Below are 6,397 nucleotides of genomic sequence, written 5' to 3'. Positions count from 1 at the left end.
TGTTCATTTAGTACTCTGTTGTAAATAAGCTTCCTGAAGAAGCTTATCCATATGAGACTCCACCGTAAATATGTTTATCTATTTAGTACTCTATTGGAAATAAGCTTCCTGAAGAAGCTTATCACTTAGTTACCCGGTTATGGATAAACATTACCCTAGGTAGAAGATTATCCATATCTGGTATAGTAGCAGCTTGCAGTAGCAGCTTACACAGCAGCTTGCGTAGCAGCTTAATCAGCAGCTTGTAGTAGCAACTTACACAGCAGCTTGTAGTAGCAACTTACATAGCAGCTTGCGTAGCAGCTTACACAGCAGCTTCCTTTCTTCTATAAATAAAAGAGATTTCAGTTCATTATGCAGATGAGTTTGAATTCGAATAATATATCAGTTTCTCTCTATACTTGTCTTTACTTTATAGTCTTTATTTTATAACACGTTATCAGCACGAGACTCTGCCATCTCGAGCAAATACTTTGAAAGTATCAATGGTACGAACTTTCTTTTTGTAAATAATGCCAAATCTTTCTAAATGTGAATTTGTAGTATTGGATATATCGGGTAAAAGCTACGTGTCTTGGGTGCTTGATGCTGGAATTCATCTTGATATGATGGGTCTAGCAGACACCATCAAAGATAAGTTATGCGTTTTACTTGCTATGTGTGCTACTGCCATTAAAATAAAATAAAAAAGGTACTTAGGAACCTAGTAAGTGAGTCATAATCATTGGACGAGATTCTGGAGCATTTTATGAATTTTAAAACACTATAATTTGTATATCTTTATGTTTCGTTTTTCACTTACTCGTTTTCGAATTAAGATTTTAATTTTACTCCAGAAGAGTAATATTGCATAGGAAACTATAAAGTGGATGACATTGTTAGATCCACTTATACTCCAGCAGGGTTTGCAAGAAATATACAACCACCAGAAGTGGTTATATTTCGTATATCTCATTGTAATTATATTTTGTTAACTACCAGAAGTGTATATGCCTATGATCACCAGAAGTGATGAATTTAGGCTTTCTATGGTTACAATTGAAGATAAACTAGAGAAATATTCTCTATAGTACATGCATGCCTCGATTTGCTCCTGAAGTAGCATTATCGTAAAAGAGCTTCTAAGACATCACACGATTTGGTGTGATTAATGCACATTCAAATAATTATGTTCCGCTCCCTGAAGGATGAGAACTTTTGATAAATATTAGCCCATTCCTAAAATAAATGTGACAATATTAATAAAGGGCGTAAATAGGAACACGTTTTTGATGTGAATATATTACAATTCACCTCCAGAAGAGGTAATATGATTGAAGGAATATATACTCAATATTTCGTATTTTAAATTTGCTCCTGAAGAAGTAACACAATTGAAATTTTCTCCTGAAGCAGGAAAATATTATGAAACTGTGTCTTTCTGTGCTTAAACAAAATAATAAGCTATTCAAAGTTATTTTTGAAGCACATTTTCATTCCTTGGAGTGAATGAAGAAATACCACAACTCACCTCTTAAAGAGGTAGAATAACAAAGGATATAAATTTTGTTTTTGTGGCATAAAAATCATTACCGCACGTACCCGTTGTACGTAAAATATCTTGAATAATTTTATTAAATATCATTCTAAGGCAAAAAACATTCTTGTAGAATGCTTTGTACTACAACCACATTAATATTTTATGGTTAGTTATCGAGTTCCCCGAAGGAAATAACAACTCATGTATCTTTCCCTGAAGGATGTAATGATTATGTGGTTGCCGCTTTGATATAAAATATTCAGATGTTAATGGCGTTTCTCCCTAAATGAGATATTTGTCACAAAGTTGGTGGTAAAAATACTGAAATTTTTAATTTCTTACATTTATAAATTTATAATGTCTTTATAATGTTCATTTTATTAAGAATTTCTCTCATGATACCAGAAGTGTCTGAGCAATATTTGATAGTACAAAATATATCAACAACTCCTGAAGAGCTAACTATTTGTCTAGAATACATGACACCAGTAGTGCCAGATAAATATTAGATTGTGGATAATAAATGAAGGCTCTCGAAGAGCTTATATACAAATATGTCATTCATATTATATGATTATGGTCAAAACATATGTTGTAGTAAACCTGAAGTTTACTAATACAAATGGCTATCATATTGAGACTACAAATGATTGGAAGATTGATAATCTTCATGTTTCCACAATCATAGGGGGTAAAATAATATGTATGTGAGAAGTTACCCGCCTTATTCTTTAATTTGTACTATATCATGTATCACAGTAAACCAGAAGTTTACTAAAGCAAAAGTTTATGCCATAGTAAACCAGAAGTTTACTAAGAGATAGCACATGACATGATAAACTTGAAGTTTTCATTTGCCATTTTTAAATGAGCTATTTGAGAATTCAGATAAGCATATACTAAAGAACTAGAAGATTCTTCAGGAATTCTCATGTGTTGCTTGTTCTCATAATGAATTGATTATACCAGCTAAAGTTGGGACTAAGACCCCTGATTCTGAAATATATAAAAGGTGAATATGGGCCCGTTCACCTATCATGTGAACCACTTATAGGTGCATATATGAGATGGTTACATGTGTAATTATTGTCAACCTGCAGTTTGGCATTTGGAATTGCTTTTCTCGATTAAGAGCATAATTTTCAGATTATGAAATCAAGACAGTTCATCTTGATAATGCTGGTTTATATCCAAGCTGGTTTAGCATTGAATACCTCCTATTAATGGCTAAACCATTGCTTATGAGAACAAAGCTTTCATGTGTTGGTCTAAGATTTTCTAAATTGCATATAGCAGCACTTGTATGCATCAGATCAACAATATATGATAAGTCCTCCCTTCACAATTGGTTTAGGATCAGAAACCAAATATTTTTACTATCTTTTGTTGTGTGGTATATGATTAATTTCTCTACCATAATACACAAAGATATGTTTCCCAAAGATGATTGGGGATATATGTTAGTTTTTCTAACATTTGGGGGATGGAATAAACAGTTGAAAAATATGCTATATAAATCGAATTATCATGATCCTCACTTAGAAGATAATTCAAGTCGAATGCCAGAAGCATTTACTGATCCAAAATTAAATATCATATTTCAGCTGCAAATGCTCCTATTAAAATTAAAGTCCCTGAAGGATAGCGTTTACTGTACGCATGAAGCGTGGTAGACCAATCGGTTCCAAAGGTAACAATCCTTGAAAAATAGTAGGAGTTAATGATCAAAATGAGGAGGAAATAGGCTCTAAAAGAGCTCACGACATAACATTTCATGAAACTCCCGAAAAAGTTTAGGTACCTGAAAATAAAGAAAGTGATGAGATCTCCACACGTTATGTCGCTTCGGAACTGACACAAAATGATCGTCGACGATATATTTAATATAATATAGTGCACAATATTGTAAACGATTGTGAGGATCGGACTAGCAGTCCAGACACTTGAAGATGTCATACCATTTAGATACAAGTCTTAACCTATATGACTTATTTGGCTAAATCTATATGAAGATCCTTGAAGGATTGAAAATGCCCGAAGCATATAATTCAAAGTCTTGAGAAATGTACTCGATCAAATTATAAAGATCTTTGTACGGTTTAAAGCAATCTGTGCGCGTGTGGTATAATCGCCTCAGTAAATATTTGCTGAAAGAAAGTTACATAAATTATGTTATTTGTCCATGTATTTTTATAAAGAAAATGTCATCAAAATTTGTTACACTTGCTATTTATGTTGGTGACATAAATCTTATTGGAACTCCGGAAGAGCTCCAAGAGGGTTTTAAAAATACTTTTACATGGACAAAGTGTACCCATTAAGTACACCAATGAATATTCAATCACTTGAAGTGAATAAGGATCCGTTCCAACCTCTAGAAGAGGATGAGGAGCTCCTTAGTCCTGAAATACTCTATCTCGGTGTAGATGGTGCACTTATTTATCTTGCTAATGCTAACAAAAGTGGTGCAGATCGTATTGGTAATGCAGATGCAGGTTATTTATCTGATCCCCATAAAGCTCGATCTCAAACTGGCTACATATTTACATATGAAAGTAAATCATGGCGCTCCACAAAGCAATCTATTGTTGCTACTTCTTCAAATCACGTTGAGATAATAACTATTCATGAAGCAAGTAGGGAATGCGTATGGTTGAGATCAATAATTCATTTTATTCGAGAAAAATGTGGTTTGAAATGTGAAAAAAGACCCACAATTCTATACGAAGACAACGCTGCATGCATAGCCCAATTGAAGAGAGAATTTATAAAAGGAGATAGAACGAAGCACATTTCACCAAAATTATTCTATACACACGATCTTCAGAAAAGTGGTGACATTGATGTGCAACAAATCCGTTCAAGTAATAATCCAGCAGATTTATTCACTAAATCTTTGCTAACTTCAACTTTTGAGAAGATGGTATACAAGATTGGAATGCGGAGACTCAAATATTTGAAACAAGGTTTTCATCAGGGGAGTAAAATACGCGATGCACTCTTTTTCCCTTACTAAGGTTTTTTCCCATGGGGTTTTCCTTATAAGGTTTTTAATGAGACACCTAGCAATGCGTATTACTAAATACGTGTACTCTTTTTCCTTCACTAGGATTTTTTTCCCACGTGATTTTTCCTAGTAAGGTTTTAATGAGGCACATTATCTTTTAATGAACATCCAAGGGGGAGTGTTATAAATATATTATATTATGGATGTTCATTTAGTACTCCGTTGTAAATAAGCTTCCTGAAGAAGCTTATCCATATGGGACTCCACCGTAAATATGTTTATCTATTTAGTACTCTATTGGAAATAAGCTTCCTGAAGAAGCTTATCACTTCGGTACCCAGTTATGGATAAACATTACCCTATGTAGAAGATTATTCATATCTGATATAGTAGCAGCTTGCAGTAGCAGCTTACACAGCAACTTGCAGTAGCAGCTTACACAGCAACTTGCAGTAGCAGCTTACACAGCAACTTGCGTAGCAGCTTGTAGTAGCAGCTTACACAACAGCTTGCGTAGCAGCTTACACATCAACTTCCTTTCTTCTATAAATAGAAGAGATTTCAGTTCATTATGTAGATGAGTTTGAATTCGAATAATATATCAGTTTCTCTCTATACTTGTCTTTACTTTATAGTTTTTATTTTATAACAAAAACCATATTCTTGCTCAGGTTTTGTGGGTTAGAGTCTTCCTTTTTCGTTTTTTTGTTAATTGGGTATTTTAGACCCTTCAGCACTAGTAATTGCTCTATCCTCTCGATAAGGTGTGCAATAAGGATGGGCCTAGTTTGGCCTAATCCGAATTTCAAACTTTTAAATTTTAAGATCACGGATTGAATTTTGGATATTATATTGGATTTGGAATTTGGGACTTTGGCTTTTTAGATAGTTGTAAATTCGAAATTCGTACACTATATTTTAGCATTGCCCATTAGACACACAAATATGCTGAATACTAATAAGTTCAATCCCCTATTCATTAAATATTAACACATAATTTAATACTAATTACTAAATTGAACATCTAACACCCTACTATAGTAAATGCATATAGGGTTTTCTTCTTCTTACCCACACCAGTTTGTTTTCTGCATTTGTGAATACTGAAGGCTAAAATTATATTACAATCTAACTTGGTATGGGCTTACTATGTTTTACGTGTTCATTCTAAGGCGTTATTGATGCTTCTATTGCATTTCCTTAAAAATAATTTCATTGTCTTTGCTTGAATATTTATTTGGATGACTGTAATAGAAATAAGAAACTATTAAGGCAATTGGACATGAATGTTTTACCTGGATATTCTTTTTTTTTTTTGGTATGAAAATGAAGAATCTCAAGTTATCGCCTCAAAACCAAAATATCCAATTTTATTAATCTGACATTGTACTTTAAAAAATCCAATCTAATTATTTGGATTGGATTTGAACTGTAATTTCTTCAATCCAAAAATTGAAAATTCAAACCAAAATTTTCAAATTCAATCTAAGTTAATCGAACGACCACCCTTAATGTGCAATATAGTACTAGAATTAAACTAAAATAATTAAATCAAACAGATTTTTTTTTCTATTTTATTAATTTTTCAATTTGATTTTGGATACAAAATCACTGACGCATAATGAAATATTTAAACATCCACTTTCAAATATAAGATCACTTTATTTTATGAATTTGATAAATATTGGTGTAACTATCTATCTTCCATCATAAAATTCTTGTAAAAGAACTATATTTTGTTATCTCCTACAATTGTTTTTTCATGTGAAAAATATATTTTATACAATATCATGCTCAACTATATGGTACAATTATAATACCAATTAAAAGGAAAAATTGACAAATAAGAATGACAAAAAAATATCAAAAGA

The sequence above is a fragment of the Nicotiana sylvestris genome, chromosome 3 (assembly GCF_000393655.2).
Source record: "Nicotiana sylvestris chromosome 3, ASM39365v2, whole genome shotgun sequence".
NCBI classification, from domain to species: Eukaryota; Viridiplantae; Streptophyta; class Magnoliopsida; order Solanales; family Solanaceae; genus Nicotiana; species Nicotiana sylvestris.
This window is presented reverse-complemented; position numbering follows the sequence as displayed.